Genomic DNA, 19,323 nt, shown 5'->3' on the forward strand with positions numbered 1-19,323 from the left:
ACGTCCCAACAAAGTGTCATTTGCATTTTTGTTTGTATGCTGTTAAAATTTGCGTAATTATATCACTTTCACTTTGTTTAGCATAAAAATTACTGAAAAATAAATTAAAATGATTTACTTACAGGAATATTTCCGGAGTTTGCATTAAACTCAACTGCAATTTTATTCCATGTCAATTTCTTCTTTTGGAAAGAACAATTATCTTTTTTTTTTACTTTCGACGATATCTCCATATTTCATAACTAGTTATCTTAGCTCACTTCTTTCTTTTCTGTAAAACGCTTTCTGGACTGATTTAACGATTTGAAGGCGCTGGAAAACAATTGAATGTAGGAAATAGCTCACGTCTAGCCATGTTGCCATATTTCTTTCGATGTCAAGGGAATGCTCAGGGCATATGAAAGAGTAGCGTCTCTGCAATACGATCTGAAACAAGTGGTAAGGAAACGCTCATTACTTAAGTGTTTCCTCATTTTATATGTGACGACTATGAATTCGACCCTACATCTCCAATTCTCCTGTCATCCTTTTCCCCTTTTATTGCCTTGCACATCTCTTTCTTGATATTTCTGTACTTCTACTTCGCATTCACCTTATTTTATACCCTTAATTCGTCGTTTTCTCTATTTACACTCAAATACTGTATTTATTAATCCCTTTTTACCTTTTGTCCTCCTTCCTTTACTCCTGATCAGAAATGTTTATTTTCATACCTCCACCTTATTATCTTTCGCTTTTCTTACAGAAGGCATTCATATTTTCTTCTTTATCTAATCTTTCTTTCTCCTTTCACTGTCTTACATCCACACATATAAATAAAATCTATAGTTTATTATCTAAAGTCACAGCGCTGTGATTTATACTGGATGAAGTGGCTGTGGACAACATTTTCTCCAAGTACTCCAGCAACTGCCAACATTTCATTCTACCATTATAATATTACTGTTACATCATTAATGTACACATTGTAAATAGGTAGCGAAATCAGATTAACAAAGCTAGCTATAACGGCTGGACGGAATCATCATGCTAATCTCACGATACCTTAATTCTGGTTGGATGATCGTCCACCTCTGCTTCTGCATGTGGGTGCAAGATCAGCTGTCGGCTGGTCGGTCTGGGACCTTAAAGGGTTGTAGTGTTACGGATTATTATCATTATTATTATGATTATTATTATTATGATTATTATTATGATTATGATTATTATTATGATTATGATTATTATTATTATGATTATTATTATGATTATGATTATTATTATTATTATTATTATAATTTTTATTATTATTATTATTATTAGCTCTCAATGGATCAAATGCCATAAGAGCCAAAATCATCATAGAACAAAAAAAACCGTTGAACAAGTCAATTGCTTTAATTATCTTGGTTAGAGTATCTCTTATTTTAAAAATGAAGACATTTTAAATAAAATTAATAAATTTAACTATGTTTGTGGTACTATAAAGAGATCTCTAAAAAATACGACAAGAGAAACTAAATTAAAGTTTTATAAGGTGATGGCAGTTCCTATACCATGGCTGTGAATTTTGGAATTTAACTAAAAAAAAAAGAAGAACAAATGGTTTAAACAGCTGAAATGAAATTTTCAAGAAATATTGCTGGATATAACCTGCTAGATAAAAAACTGAACTGAAGATATTCGAAATGAATTGAAAGTGTTTGAGTTAACAGACAAAATAAAATATAGAAACAACTGAAAAGAATATGTCGACAGAATGAATGATTCCCGCATTCCAAAATTAGTTTTAAATATTGGCAGACCAAGAGAACACTGGATAGGCCTACAACTTTTTGACTAAAACCTATGAGACCGAAACGATCCTTGATGGTTTAAACTGTGAAATGTTGATGATGATGATGATTATTATTATTATTATTATTATTATTATCATTATGCCTGACTGATCAGGAAGAGAAAACGAAATTGGCTGGGTCACTGGCTGAGAAGAAACTGCCTACTGAAGGATGCACTGGAAGGAATGGTGAACGGGAGAAGAGTTCGGGGCAGAAGAAGATGTTAGGTCATAAACGACATTAAGATATATGGATCATATGCGGAAACTAAGAGGAAGGTAGAAAATAGGAAATACTGGAGAATGCTGGGTTTGCAGTGAAAGATCTGCCGTTTCAGTGAGTATGGAACCGATGCAAACCCAAATTCTTGGTGAATTTGGGAAGCTGTAATAGGTAGTGGAATCCAGTCGCTCGAGCCAGTTATAACATCTGGAGAAATCATTTTCCTAACCACACGTTTCATCCGTACTAGTTGTACGTACGTTCCTTCACCTCTGGTAGACGTGAGGCCAGCAGTCGGCTGGTAGGTCTTCGCTCTTTATGGAGTTGCGTTACCCACATCATAATTTTTTTTTTTTTTTTTTTTGCAGGAATTAAAACTTTATTCCTGGAAAATAAAAACATAAATTCACAAATTTATCGACAAATTTAATTTAAAATAACATGCGATAAGTATAACATTGTAAACTAATTTCATAATAATGGTCCATGGGCGTGAATTTGAACGGCCACTGGGGGAGACCCTGGTGTACCAGCATCATGCGGAAGTACTGCGTGAAGTCTGCAGCCAGGTAGTGCCACTCGAAACTTCTGTCCAGCAGCCAGATCTTGGGGTCCTCTCGTTTTAGATCGGATTCGCACTCGCTCTTGTGAAGGTACACCAGACACACCTTTCCGATGCCTTGGCAAGCGTCCAGTTCGAAGATCTTGCACTTGACGCCGAAGTTGGGGCGCTGCCTGGGGTCGTCCTGCTCGCTGCAGATCTCGATGTCCAGCAGCGTGGGGCATTCCGCATCGCCCATGCTCTTGACGCCGGCCAGCCGTTGTAACTCAGACATAGAGTTGATCTTCATGTTGCCGATGGGGAGCACCTCGCCTTGTGGATATTCTCGACCATGGCTTCATTAAAGATCGGACATCCTCTCTCCTTTCTTCGTGGAAGTTTTGTTCTTGCGAACTTTCTACCCGTGCTCAAGCAGGTACGCTACACATTAAATGAGAAAGATCTCTTCTAACGAAATAGAGTTAGGAAATGATCCCAGGATGGAGGCAGCATTCCCTCGCTGAACCGCTATTCCAATGCGTTGACGAAGGAAATTGATACATCTAGGATCGCCGGTACGGGACAGTAGGCGTGTACCAATTTGGGTGAGTAGATCTTTAGCGTCTCTACACCACGGACCAAAGGTCTCAACTGCAAAAGCGACGAAGATGTAATTTGATGTTAAATGTTCATATTTGCGTCGTTTAGCATGATAAGCGGATTCAGCAGCAGATCCGGCACAATTGACAGAAGATTTTAAATGGGAAAGGGCTAATGTGTCTACACATGTAAAATCCCAGATGAGTGATTTACCTTTGGACCAAGGAATTAATGTCAAGCCGTCAGGTCGTTTACCATCCGACCGGCTAATACCAGATGGTTCAAGAAGAGTTGGAATGTCACAGGAGGTTAAAGATCTACTAATGATGTTATTAATAGCAGAATGCCTAGGAAGGCGGCCTTTACTTCTGGCACAGCTTAAGGCATGATGTCCAAAGGAATCCACAGTCTCTCCGCATATACATTGGTGTACATGGCAAATTTTGCAGCCCAGACGCAATGCAGTAGCGATTTGGAAAGATTTACCGTCCATCAAGGTACCAACATAGGAGGAAGGCAGAGCATGGAGCCAAGATCCAGATTCCTTCTCTTGGAGAGCTTTAATACGAGCGATGTCCTTGTCAGATGTGAAAGAGGATATAAGAGAATCAAGTATTTGACCTGCAATAATCTCATCCCAGGCTTTTTGAATGGCTGGATTCTGGGGAGGAGCAAAGTTATTCGTTTTTTCGTACCACTTATTTAAGGCTTCAGGAACATAGCAAATGTCGACAGCATCACTGTAAATAGGGAAAATAAATTTGATGAAGTCAATAACGCCAAAGACTGAAGATAAAAAAGCTGGTATACAAATATCAGTAAGTGTACGAATACCGAGGCCTCCTAATTTAATTGGGAGAGAAGCCTGTACCCAACTGTTGTTGTCAAAAGAAGTATTTAAAATAGATTGTAAAGACTGCTTTAATAAATCATCTGCCTGCTGGAGAAAAGTAGGAAAAAGAAATAAGGGTGTAGTTCTTAAAAAATAAGTGAATTTAGGGATTAATAGGCAATTTTTGACAATGAAATAAGAGACTTGGGAGTGAAAATGTTCAAGACGACCAAACAGAGTTTTCAGGAGCTCCAATTTTTGAGTAGCTATTTCATCAACAGAATCTAAAAAGATGGGAGAACCCAGGACGGACAGATTTGACTTTGTGACAGTTTTAATGCCAGGAGCAATATTCTGGAAAGAAGATAAAATATTTGGGTTAATAGCAGAACAAAAATAAATTTCACATTTATTAGGATTAATCTCAAGACCAAGTTCGGACCCAAGATGAATGATTTTCTGTAGATCACAAAGAACATCATGGGAATCTCCAGCTAAAGTCCCATCATCCAAATAAAAGAGATTTAAGTCACTAGTTAATTTTTGGATGAGGGAGTGGACTGTAAGACTGAAGAGTAAAGGCCCTAAAGGGTCTCCCTGCTGACAGCCTGTTTGTGATAAAATAATTTTGGAATTAAAAAATAGATTGGACGAATATCTATAAGACTGCCAAACAAAAGGGTAAAAGCTGGGGAATTTTTCTAAAAAAGAGGTTAACATGATATCACGTTCAATGCTGTTAAATGCGTTCTTAAAATCTATCTTCAATAGAATTTTATCTGAGTTATCATAAGTATGTAAGAAGGATCGTACAGAGTGTATAACAGATTCACAACCTTTAGGAGAACCAAATCCTAGTTGATGAGGTCGAAAAATATGACCACTTTCAATCTTAATAGCGTGACAAATAATTTTAGAAACAAGGCGCCTGAAAGTATTACCTATTGCGATTGGGCGTATGCCACCGCCAGGTTTATTAACTGCAAGCAAGGAGGCACCAAAGAAATTTGTACGTACATTATCATTTAATTTACCTTGAGACAAAAAATTGCAGAGATTAGTTATGGATGAAAGGAGCTTTTTACCAGAGTCACCAGCTGAAATGGACACTAAATCAACTAGATGCTGAGGTCGCAGACCATCAATACCAGAAGCAGATCCTTGAGGGAAACTTTTAATGGCGTGTAGGACATCAGATTCAGAAAAAGATGGGTGATTAGCAGTAGTAACAGGAGCATCAGGAAAAGTAGATGGTCGAGAAGGAGGTGGGTGTTTTGATAATAATTCTTCGTAAGTAAGTTGATTGTATTCAGCTATCCCCATATCGGATGATAATATACGAACAGCGTTGCGAATGTCTCCTTCAGCAATTTTCCTCTCTATGCGTTGCGCCAGGGAGATATGTGGTGACTTCTTCTTAGTACGAATAGACTCGGTGAAAGAAGGATTTTGAAAATTGTTTATGTTTTCCTTAATCTTGGAGATTAGTGATTTATTAGTAGACTTTTCAGGAACACGAAGAGCAATGTAAGCGTAAAGCATTAAATTGACCCAATGGGCTTCGGAATTAAACGATATACAAAGGTCAATCAGATGTCGAAGTCGGTCCGCAGCCAATGGGCGAGCTCCCTTGGGGATTCTGCGTATGACAGCAACAGATTTCTTGCACTGTATGAGTATGGAGTGAAGCTCTTCGTGGGTGATATTTGAGGATGGAATTGCATCTTGAATGTCAGAATGCACACGTGAGTGATGAATGCGCAGACCACGAGTACCTCTAAAAAGTCTAGTATCACCTGATGGACAATGTGGGCACGGAATATATTCATCAGGTTCAGTGGTAGCACTAATATGTGTAGAAATATCAGAAGAACTTCCTGCTGCAGATGGGGAAATATCCAGCGAAGAATCTTCTGATGTATGACATCTCGAAACGTGGGTATTGATGCCTCGATGAGTAAAAGATTTACCACATAAATTACAAGTCACAGAAGAAATGTTAGTAGATGCAGAAGGAGTACACAGAGGGATGTTGGTTGACATCACTGATAAATTAAAGGAAAACGCGTAAATAAACTAAACGAAGACGAAAACTGAATGAAATTAATTAGTTAATTAAAAACTGTAAGCACTGTTGCTATGTAAAATCAACAAGTCTGTAAAGTCACTAGAAAACACACTGAATTTCTTGAATATTCACATGACGAAAAACATTCCTAATACACACATGAAGAAACAAAATAAGTAAGTCTTCAGATAATCAAGAGTTAATCCAGTTAAGGATATTAATCACATAATAATAAACTTTTGAAATGAAAGAGAAAACAAAGCACACATTATTAAATCATGGCCTTCTTCATTCATTGTATGACAATCCAAATCAATAAATACAGTATCATCATTTCCCATAACTATGGTCTTGGAACACAACTATGGTCCATTGAAATTTTGTACTCCATAACTTAGTACCTCGTGTATGTATATTTTTGCTTTACTGTAGTTTGAAGTCAAGTCACTGCAGCTATTTACTAACGGTCTATGTTACTTCTACAATGTTCTTTGAATAGTTGTATCATGGACCATAGTTGTGTTCCAGGACCATATTCGAAATATTCGGAATTCGACGCTTTCCAGATCATGTTTTAGTTGTAATTGCACACCAGCAATAGTAACAATGTTCTTTATTCATCTAGCCAGCACAGATTAGATTATAACACAAACGTTTCCAAAATAGGTGCTCTCATCTTCACTTCCTGTACAAGATATAAACATGTCATCATAGATAAGAAACAAACTCATAAGTACAGACATGAACTTGTTTTACTTCCCCTTTTCCGCATTAATCTATAATTGCTTGTCCTCCTTAAACTTTCACAGAATTCAACAGTTTAATAGTTGTTATGTGTTCAAAAAATTTTCCGGAAGTATCATTACACGTATGGTTTACATGATGTGTGAGACAATCTTGCTCTGTAACCACTGACATTATATTGCAGGTCCAAAACCGCCGAGTTCACACACAGAAACCCACTGCATGTTCCGCACCACGAGACAAGATCGTTTTTGTAGCTGTAGGAATCATTAGCGGTGAGAAATAATACACAAGATCGGTTGTAGAAAGCATGAACTCCACTTTGATCGGAACGGATGAAATGCGAGCGTTGATACCGTGGCTTTGTACATTTAATACGCTGAATTCAGTTGAAGGCCACTGAGCTTTTGTTACTTTCCTTGTGTCTCTGTAATAGCGGTTATGTAATGAGTTAAAACACAAGATGGAGTAAAATAAAGATATAGCAGAGGAGACGAATAATACAGAAAAAGAAAATAAGAATAAAAATCAAAATTAGAGACGAGGCAAACAATGTACTCATACTGAGTACACTTTATCTAACTTAAGGCTCGTCTCAACTATTAAGGCTGATTCACAATAAACCGGAAACGGAAACGACAACGAGAACGAGAACGGAAATAATGTTAAAATATGTCTATTTAAATGTGAGCATTCACAATAGTTAATTGTGAATGCTCACATTTAAATACATTTTAACATAATTTCCGTTCTCGTTCTTGTTGTCGTTTCCGTTCCCGGTTTATTGTGAACCAGCCTTTAAACATTTAACAACAACATGTTAATTGTTAATTGTTTACCATTAACATCCCAACATGTTGATTGAACATGTTAAACTTGACTTTTTTCCGTAATCCACCATAAACAGTCTATGAGATTTTAATGTAGGTAGTGTCTTATTTTCAAACCTTGGGCAATGGACTCAGATGATTTGATTTTTGTAATTGCCTCTATTGCTTATTACAAGGCCTTAAAAAGGAAGAAAATGAGAATGTGAGTGTGGCAATATCTTTTTTATCCTTTTTAGTTGGTTATTTAGCGACGCTGTATCAACTACGAGGTTATTTAGCGTCGATGAGATTGGTGATAGCGAGATGGTATTTGGCGAGATGAGGCCGAGGATTCGCCATAGATTAGCTGGCATTCACCTTATGGTTGGGAAAAGCCTCGGAAGAAACCGAAACAGGTAATCAGCCCAAGGGGGGATCGAACCCGCGCCCGAGCGCAACTTCAGATCGGCAGGCAAGCGCCTTAACCGACTGAGTCACTCCGGTGGCTGCAATATCTTAGTAAAAAGACACTATGCAGAAGACATTCTAAACGAGGTTAAAGTTAAAGATCGATTTGGATTCAAAAACTTGCTGAGAATGTCAGAACAGCATTTTAATATGGTGCTGCAAAAATACTTCCTGTTACATCAAAGAAAGACACAATTTAAGAGCAGCCATTGCATTTCAATTAAAAAAATTACAGCGCGATTGATTGACCATCATAGAACCTACGACATGATAGATGTTAAAGGAGCGGGTAATATCGTATAATTATTCTTTCCGAAGTTTTACGAACGTTAACATACATTACCAAATACGACCATTACTGACGTCAACATAGCATTAAAGTTTAGCGTACGATGACAGTGCGAAAACTCTCCATTGTAGTTTCGAGAACAATTAAATAATAACAGTCGGCCTTCTTTGTTTTGTCTCTGTATTCTTTTGCAGACATATCCCACAAACGTGGCCTTCCATCAGTGCATTAATTTTATTCTAACGTATTTTCTTTCGTCCACTCCATTACTTCGAACTTACAGCCAACACCAAGGACCAATGATAGTATAAAAATGATCAAGATACGCGCCACAAAATCTGAACTTATAGTTGTTGCTATGGAAACTGTAGGAACTTTGCCGAACTGTACCGACGCTGCACGAGCAAATGAATTGACTTGATATGTTTTCCATTGCTGCTGGAAAGCACGCCAACTTGTTAAAAATGTTAACTTCAACATACTCAGTCAACATGTTAAGACAATTGAGACTTTAAATGTCCATATACATGTTAAATTCAACATGTTATATTTAACATGTTGTTGTTAAATGTTTAATAGTGGAGACGAGACCTGTCATGTGCCGTGGCTATATCACCATTGGGTATGAAGGGGGAAAATAGGTTTTATTTTGAGATGAAGTTCCGTGTCGGTAGATTCGTATAATGTTAACCATTATGAAACAACCCTCTTTCTGATCGCTCATTCTTTCCCTTCTCGAACAGCTCACATGTCAGGTCTCGTCTGGGTAGATTCAGGCACTACATTCTGCACTCATTTCGCTGGTATTATTAATTTAACTTCATTTAAACGCTAGATAACCCCCGCAATTGATAAAAAGCCGTAAAATTAAATTGTTAAAATTTATGAATTAATATTTAAGAAATAGACAGCAATATGTTAAATATCATCAATCTGAGTCATACATTTACATTGTTAATTCCGGAGTACCTCAAGGTTCAAGCCTTGGGCCTCTATTATTCTTGATTTATACTATAAATGATTTGCCTAAAGTAATCAAATATTCAAAATGTTTACTTTATGCTCATGATCTAAAGATACTTAAATTAATACAAAATGTGTATGATTTAGAATTTCTGCAAATTGATATCAACAATGTTTATCAATGGCTTTTAAATAATGGGTTAAATTTTAATATAAAAATGTTATATGACTTATACAAGAACTAAATTACATCTTATTTAAGAGATAATTAATTATACAATGAATGATGAACCATTACAACGAATATATTGTGTCAAAGATCTCGGTGTAACTATTAATCATAATTTGACTTTTCATAATCGCATATTTAATATAACAAATTAGCTTTCAAAAATCTGGGATTTATTAATAGAAACTCGAAAAATTTACAAAACATTTCGACTTTTACACCTTTTTAATTGTCATGTTCGCGCTAAATTGGACTATGCCTCAGCAATAAGATCTCTCACTTCTAAATCACATAGTAACCAGATTGAAAAATTTCAAAAACGATTCTCAAGATACATTTATTTTAAAAAATATCAGTATTCGGCCTTCCATAACAAAATTTCGTATAACAGTCTACTTGCTGAATTCAATTTAACGTCTCTTGCTAGTCGTAGATTACTTGCTGAGCAAATTTTATTGTATAAAATATTCAATGATCTACTGGCTAATAGCGAAATGTCCAGCTTAACGCCAGAACATCACATTTAAGAAATCATCAATTGTTAAATTACAAAAACCAAACACTTCAGCACTTAAGAATTCACCAGTGTTAAAAATGGTTTAGAATTCAATGAAGTATGTAAAACATGGGATGTAGATTTCAGCATTTCTTACTTGAAATACAAAAAAAAATTTTCTTATTAATATACTGAAGATAGATGATTTTAAATAGGCTTATTATTGCTATCTATTTCTTACTGTGTAATTGTCATTTATAACTTCATTTTACATCTTCTTTTGGTTATGATATCCGAATGTATATATTTTTCTTTTTTTATTTTTCATTTATATTTATATTTGTGTCTTTTATTTACATAAGTATTTTCTGTTTTTTCATCTATTTTCTACCTGTAGGTTGCATTTGTATCTGCGTAATATATTTAATAATAAATAGTATTATATAATAATATATTTCTTAGACAGTAGTTACCCGTTTATTTCTGAATAAGTGATACTGTATTATGGACAAAACATATGATGATGGGACATAAAACTGTTACACAAAGATAAATCTTATAACAAATTGAATTTGAACTTCATTGTTCACCTCATTGTATATTTACATTCAACATGTATTTTTTTCTGCATCACCTTCTTCAACTCATTAATCATCTTAACATCGTAATTTCCCTTATTCTTCTACTTTACTTTTCCTCTTCTTTCTTTGTTACTTCGTTTCCCATATCATGTAATTACAATTCGATATTTTTCAATTTCTTCGTTAACATCAATTCCCTCGCCTTGCATGCATCTTATTTCCCTTATCATTCTCCTCCGCTTCTACGGTTCCTTCGACTTTCTTACCGATTAACCACTCAACTAGTACCATAAAAAATTGAAAAATGCATAAAGTAACATCTTGAGGAATTTGTAATTCCATAAAAGCGAATTAATTTAACGTAGGATTCTGTAAACTGATTTCTATGGTTACAGAACAAAATGAACAACGTGTTTGCACTCTTTTTTTCTGACAGAGACACGAATTAAGTGACAACCTGTACCCAAAAGTAATTAATTTGTCATGCCTCTGTGTCACGTTCCCAATACAGTCACCAACGTCGAATGACTTGCGAAAATTGTGTCGATGTTACTTTCCATGCCGGGTCTTGCTCGCCAACTGTTAGAACCTACTGTATTTATGCTGTTTGTGTATGTGTGCGTCTCCTATCCAATTGCAACCGATTAGCTTGGGATTTTTTTTTCGGTTATTTAGTGTTGATGGGAGTGGTAATAGCGAGATAGTATTTGGCGATATGAGACCGAGGATTCGGCATAGATTGCCTAACATTCGCCTTATGTTAGAGAAAACATCGGAAAAACTCAACCTGGTAATCAGTCCAAGCGGGAATCGAACCCACTCATGAGCGTAACTCCGGATCAGCAAGTAAACGAGCTACCGCCTGAGCTAGGCCGGTGGCTGCAAGGAGTTCGCCAGTAAAAGATTCATCCCCTTATATTATGGAATTGTAGTTCGATAACAGAAATATCACGTAAGAAATTAGCCGAACAAATCGCAGATTTTCTCATTTTGTTTGTTACTTTTGCCAATATCATTTCATTTTTACAGTACTCCTATTATCAATATAGAATTATTTTATTTTCCTTAAATAGCCCCTATGAATAATTAGAGAGGTACCGGTATGTAAAATGAAGAGAAAGTTGTGTAATTTTCAAGTTAAAATGTTGTCGGATATAAGCCAAAACAGCAGTCGATTAGGAACAACATGGTAATGGTAATTATTATCAATTGAACTTTTCATTTTCGACATTATGAATTATTCATGAACAAAAACACATATGGCAATTATTAAATAATTCCGAAATGAAAATTGCAGTCGTACCGAAGTAGGCTTATTTACAAAGAATGATACAAATACATACATACATATATATATATATATATATATATATATAATTTGAACTGGTAATGGAAATTACGGGAAAACGGCTGAACGGATTTTAATAAATGACCCCTCATTTTGAAGCATGGAACCCGACGTTTTTAAGAAAAATAGTAACTTTCAGAGAAGCGTTAGTTTTCCTGCATAATTATCCTATTTTCCAAAATCCATCTTTCGTCAGTTTTGAGAACTAATTGGATATAAGTATAAAACAAAACACACAATACAATAAAAAAACAGGATATTACACGAAGGCCATGACCTGCAGAATTGCGGACATATTTAGAGCTCAAATTCAATTGGTTATTAAAAACTTCAAGACTTACTAAAAATAATTGACAGGTCTGATTCTGCGGTGTGTAATTTTCTGAGTACAGCTGTGGTGTATTGGATATGAAAATCTACAAAATTTGAAGTGTTTTGATGACATTATTACCATTAGAAATGAAATATTATTATAGTTAATGCCATGATGTGACTACTTTTCATTAATATTATGATGATATGAACGTGAAACGTTTTGGGGTTATAGAATAGAGAATATCTTAAATTAGCTTTTCATTTCTATAATTTACTGAGTGGCGGCTAACTTATATAGTATATAACTACAAAACTTACGTAAGATAATAATATTATTGAAAATCAAATATTTTTAGAGTTATTAATCAAGTGAGGTTGGGTCTTTTTCATATGTTTAATGACGGTGTGTTGTAGATATTTATATGAGTCATTTTCTTCAGTATTGGCTCGAGAGAGCGCAAAAATTACAGTTCCTGAGAAAAGACCAAAAGTTATTACTTACTGATAAAATAAGAAGCCTACAAAATTTCGTAGTCTCCCGAATCATTTCAGCAAGATCTCTTAGCAGGATAAAATGATTTTACTCTCTACATGCAGCAGTTATACCAAGATGCTATGTCTATTGTTCGAAAGCATAGCAAACTGACATTTTTTTTTAAGTTTCACCTAGAATCCACAATGACCTGAAATAGCTATTGCTTTACTCCCACATGAAAAACTCACTGATCTTCCTGACATTGTTACTTGCGTTTTTGGGTTGAAACTCAAAACCTGAAGGTGGATAGGTTCAAGGTAAAGTATTTGGCATAAAAAACATTCAGAGGGAGTATGTTTCATAATTACGGAAGCAAATATCTTTCAAAATGTCTGGTATTGTTCGTTGAAAAATAAATCTCAAAAAAAAAAATTTATTTGAACGTCTAATGAACTTAGTTTGCTGCATTTGCTGCACAAGCCACTAGTCATAAATAATATCAATATTATATGTAGTATAAAATAGAATTAATTAATCTTTATTTACAACCGCAGACTTTACATACATTTCATTGAATCTGCCAAGTGTCGAATTAAGGTTCCTTTGCTGACATATCACAATCTAACTAAAATGCAACTGAGCCACAATAACAATGAAGAATCTGAATTATTTAAATAAAACTATATCATATTCGTCATTTTTACTATAAGTCACATATGGCTTGCTGAATATTTTACCATAGATCTATCAGTAAATTCACACAGAATCTTCTAGAAATCCAACTACTAACCCTGTGATGAGAAACGGTCAGGCAACTGCTTGAATAGAAATGGAACGGTAAGAATGGCAATGGGACCCAAAATAAACTTACTTGGAGAAAGCCTGTATCACCACACAACTTAAAGGATATATCTGGTACCAAATCTCGCTCTATTCAGTGAGAATATTTAACTAACTCACAACTGAATAATTTCAAGGAAAAATTGTTCCGGAGCCGGGTATCGATCCCGGGACCCTTCGCTTAGCGCGCGAACGCTCTACCGACTGAGCTACCCCAGGAACTATACAAGACACAGTCACAATTTTTCCTTTTATATCCACACAACTCAAATGAGCTGACAAGACGTCAGAACTCAACTATGAGTGCACACAATACTGTGTGACTTAATTTATGGTTTTCTGTTAACGTATCTCCAGTAACGAATGTATTATACAAATCTGGCTTTCAGGTAGTAGCTCCCTGTAAAGCAGGTTTGAATAATTTCAAGGAAAAATTAAATTAAGTCACACAGTATTGTGTAGACTCATAGTTGAGTTCTGACGTCTTGTCAGCTCATTTGAGTTGTGTGGATATAAAAGGAAAAATTGTGACTGTGTCGTGTATAGTTCCTGAGGTAGCTCAGTCGGTAGAGCGTTCGCGCGCTAAGAGAAGGTTCCAGGGATAGATACCCGGCTCCGGAACAATTTTTCCTTGAAATTATTCAAACCTGCTTTACAGGGAGCTACTACCTGAAAGTCAGATTTGTATAATACATTCGTTACTGGAGGTACGTTAACAGAAAGCCACAAATTAAGGTGTGCACTTATAGTTGAGTTCTGACGTCTTGTCAGCTCATGTGAGTTGTGTGGATATAAAAGGAAAAATTGTGACGGTGTCGTGTATAGTTCCTGGGGTAGCTCAGTCGGTAGAGCGTTCGCGCGCTAAGCGAAGGGTCCCGGGATCGATACCCGGCTCCGGAACAATTTTTCCTTGAAATTATTCGAACCTGCTTTAAAGGGAGCTACTACCTGAAAGCCAGATTTGTATAACTTACAACTGCCTCATACTAATAACAGGATTACTTGTAGACCAATACTTGTTTCCTAAACCTGAAGAACCAACATTTCTCATAAGATTTGCCGGATATTGAACATGGGTCTTCCGTAATAATTTAAGGGGAAAAGAATAGTCGAGGAAACTCACACAACAAAATAGGTTTATCATTGTGTAATTCCAACAGAATTACGTTCACAGCTGTTGAATAACGGTTAGCACGTCTGACTGTGCAACTAGCGGGTCTAGGTTGGGACAAGTTACCCAGTTGAAGTTTTTCCGAGGTTTTTCCTCAACACATTAAAAGCTTACTTACTTATATCTAGTTGTTCCTAGGTGGAACATATGGCAGCAGTGAAGTTCCTCCAGCGTACTCTGTCACCAGCCATCCATTCACCTCTTTCCAGCTTTTCCCACATCTCTCTACTTCCTCCTCTATTGATCGTTTCCATGTTTTTCTAGGCCGTCCTCTCTTCCTTACTCCTTGTGGAGACCAGTCAATTGCAGTCTTCTCAATACCTCCATCTGGCTTTCTCAGTGTGTGGCCTATCCAATTCCATTTTCTTTGTTTTATTTGGTAACATATTTGTGATTGGTTAGTTCTTCTCCACAGTTCTTCATTTGCTATTATTTCCGGTCATCTTATATACATTAAAAGCAAATACTGGATAATTTTCGGCACCTGACTCGGGATTCATATCGCTAGCATTATCATCTTCATCTCATTCAGGCGCTAGATAACCACAGCAGTTGATAAAGCATCGTAAAATAACTAACCAAAAAAAAAAACAGAATTACAGTTAGTTCGGTCCAATGAGTGTGAAAGCATTCGGTAATTAAGTACAACTGGATAATACGAGTGGCACTCTATTAGGAGAAACTCTACTCCACAACAATTAACAACTATAATAGTTGCCTCATGAACAAAAATAAATCTTATGGAATCTGCTGAAAATCGAATTCCGGCTTTCTCGTAATAGGCTATGTCTTCGGTTAAGGGGAGACTGTACTGCCATTCCATCAATGTAAAGCAGAGTAATAAAAGATAAAGACCGTAATTTTAGCCTGTTACATACAATAATACTTGAAGAATAACCCCTAAAAATTTCAAATGTGTATCTTATGTAAGTCCTGAGAAAAGTGCACCTAAATTAGATGAAATTTACATTGCTGGGATAGACAGTACAGACTCCCTTAAAATAAGCACAAATTGATTATAATAATAACAATAAAATAAATATTCTGAAAAATCATAAATTACAGTGACAATGACCATCATAAACCTAATAGAATATTCGGGAATCGAATAGAAGTATATTTTATGAGCAAACGTATGCTTATTACGTTACTAAAGCATAAATAGACAACATGGATTCCAAGACAATCTAAACACCACCTGCAACGTGTTCACAATGCGTGTGTTCGTTTCATTTGTAATGTCCGCTACTACGATCACATTTCACATTCTTTCAATAAATCATTGTGGCTCAGGTTATACAAGAGGAGAAAGTTACATTCTCTTTCTCTCTTATACCGAATTCTGCACACTTCTGCTCCCTCTTACTTATTTGTTCGATTCCACAATTTTTATCGCTATCATAACTTAAATATTCGGCCACAACATAACACGCTTGAAATTACACTCCACACATCATCTCTGTATTCTTCATCTTTCACTGTTGCTACTTCTCGTCACTGGAATTTTCTGCTGATTGAAGTCAAGGGATGCCGAACTTTAATTTCTTTTAAATGTAAATTAAAAGAATATCTTATGAGTTGCCAGACATAACGCGTTGGAAATATTTAATGCAATGTATTCCACTGTGTATATTTTTATTTTTTGTTCCTTATTTTTATTGTGTAATCATGTAAATCGTGTTTATTCATCACTTACCACCAATATGTATTCCTCTGCGTGTATTATTATTATTATTATTATTATTATTATTATTATAATACGCTGATGACTTACAACTTTACAATCACTCCCGAACTTGTACAATCAATTACACTGTGACCAGAATTAATGAAAATCTAGCATCTAGCATCTGTAGCTCAATAGGCGCAAAAATTTGGACTCGGACTAAATCCAGACAAATCGCAAGCTATAATAATGGAACACTAACGAGCATTAAACAAAATAGATCTAGCCACTCTATCGAACAAGAAAATAAATAATACCACAATTACATGTAGCAAAACAGTAAAAAATTTAGGAATGTGTTTAGATACAAATTTAACTTTTCAAAGTCAAGGAACTTCCATATGTGAGAAAACTTTTTCTATAATCCATTCCTTCAACACTTGGCCAGCGTTCTACCTCTTAGCCTCAAAAATAATTTCATTCAAACTTTAGTAATGTCCCACTTCGATTACTGCGATTCTCTATTCACGAATATAAATATTGATTTTTCCCATAGACTGCAGCGTGTTCATAATATCTGCGTTCGTTTCGTTTATAACATTAGAAAATTAGATCATGTAACACCGTCACTAGAACTGTTGTCTCGGAATACATTTGAAGAAAGAAGACTTTTCAACTCCTCCTTATTACTATTTAAAATCATCCACACCTCCACATCCTCCTGCCTACCATCCCGTTTTATATATCTTTCACTACCTCGAACCCGGAACATGTACCTTCTCTCTATTCCTCTGAACATAACATCCTTCTACTCACCATCTTTCATCATATCGATTCCACGCCTCTGGAATTCTCTCCCTGACCATGTCAGAGACTTTCGGATAATATCAAAATTCAGATTTAAATTAAAGAATCACATTCTAGTTCTTGGAATTGCTTGTTGAATACCTGTCAGTTGTTCAACTTCGGCTTAACCCATGACATATAATAAATATTGTAACTATGCAGATGCTAGTTTTATCGTTAATATGTAATTTATTTATTATTTTATTTATTTAATTATTTATTTATTTAAATATTTATTTATTTAATCTGGCAGGATTAAGGCCATAAGGCCTTCTCTTCCATCCTACCAGATAGCACATATAAATATAAAAAAAGAAACACTAACATTCTATAGAGGATCAACAGGGTCAAAAGAACATTATAGAGCTCTCATCGAACTAATACAAGAAAAGAAAGAAAACAGAGATAGCAATTATGATAGTGATAGTGATGATGATGATGATGATGATAATAATAATAATAATAATAATGACAATAAATACATCACACATTATTATTGTTATTATTATTATTATTATCATCATCATCATCATCATCATCATCATCATTATTACTGTATTTTAACTTTTTTTCTTGTATTAGCTTAATAAGTGCTCTGTAGTGTTCTTTGACTCTGTTGATCCTGTATAGATCTTTAATTTAATTTGTATTATTTTTTGAGTTTGTATTTCTTTGTATTTGTGTGTGCTATATTTTAGAATTGAAGAGAATGCCTTATGGCCTTAATCCTCTCAGATTAAATGAATAAATAAATAAGTAAATAAATAAATAAAAAACAAATAAATAAAGTCTACAGCGACAATGGGTCATCACAAATCTCATCCTACTATCCGTTCTTTGAGAAGAAGTCAGAATCTACACCTGTGGAGCAACGGTCAGCGCGTCTGGCCGCCAAACCAGGTGACCCGGGTTCGAATCCCGGTCGGGACAGGTTACCTAGTTTTCCCTCAACCCAATACGAGCAAATGCTGGGTAACTTTCGGTGCTGGACCCCGGACTCATTTCACCGGCATTATCACCTTCATTTCATTCAGACGCTAAATAACCTAGATGTTGATACAGCGTCGTAAAATAACCTAACAAAAAGAAGAAGAAGAAGTCAGATGACTTAGAATTAATTTTCAAATTAGGAGTACAGTCGGATTTCTTCAAGAAAACTCGCTTCAGAGTCAATTTCTCCATCACTGATATTACAGAATAGTTCATTTATGATGAGACATGGTTTTATTTGCATTCACAGTACAATGACAAAGTGAATGAGGCTGCAAATCTATTTGAAATCATACTAACTTACCTAAAGAATACGAGAAACATTGTTATACCTGGTCGTCCACCACTGTGGAGTATCAGATAGCATGCCTGATCTTGAAATGAGAAGGACCTATGACGAAAATAGAAATTTTGATAAGAAGATAAAATTGTATTACGAAAACAACAATCAAACTCTCAAATATCGATCTGTTAAGAAAAGAAGCTTCATTCCTTTGGTAGGAAGCCATCGCAAAACAAAATATTACGTCACGTCGAAAGCACTCTGCTCGCTATAATCCTCTCATAATTTACTAAAATTAAATTTTAATTTCAAAATGACGAAATGAGGACATTAGTATGAAAACATGCAATCATAAGGAAGGAAAGTGGGATAAAACTGAATATGTGTTGGAACAACTACAACTTCTTTATTGAATTCAGTCATAAGTATTAACAAATTTCAGTCCTTCAGTTTGAGAAGCGTATATGTATATAATCGATTTTCACTCTTACGCTAGTAATTAGACAATGAAATTTGAAAATGTATATCTCTGTAACACTCAAGTGTTAAGAATCACTTTATTTAATTAATACACAGAATATTGCACATTCATTGTACAGATCTGTACAATTGGTTCCGTAGCTAAGTTAAATCATATCGGACCGAATTGCTGTCCCAGTCTTTTAATTCAATGTAGGCCTTAGAGATCTGATCATTCAACAATAATGAATATAAATGAAACTTTTAACTA

The 19,323-nt window shown here is 35.3% G+C and overlaps 2 non-coding genes across 2 annotated transcripts; one reads left to right on the top strand and one right to left on the bottom strand.

Moving 5' to 3' along the window:
• Positions 1-13,783: 13,783 nt before the first annotated feature.
• TRNAS-GCU (transfer RNA serine (anticodon GCU)) lies at positions 13,784-13,857 on the bottom strand. The gene has a single exon. It is a non-coding gene; the product is annotated as a tRNA-Ser (tRNA).
• Positions 13,858-14,463: 606 nt separating this feature from the next.
• Positions 14,464-14,537, top strand: TRNAS-GCU (transfer RNA serine (anticodon GCU)). The gene has a single exon. It is a non-coding gene; the product is annotated as a tRNA-Ser (tRNA).
• Positions 14,538-19,323: the final 4,786 nt, after the last annotated feature.

This window comes from Periplaneta americana, chromosome 1 (genome assembly GCF_040183065.1).
Source record: "Periplaneta americana isolate PAMFEO1 chromosome 1, P.americana_PAMFEO1_priV1, whole genome shotgun sequence".
Taxonomy (NCBI): Eukaryota; Metazoa; Arthropoda; class Insecta; order Blattodea; family Blattidae; genus Periplaneta; species Periplaneta americana.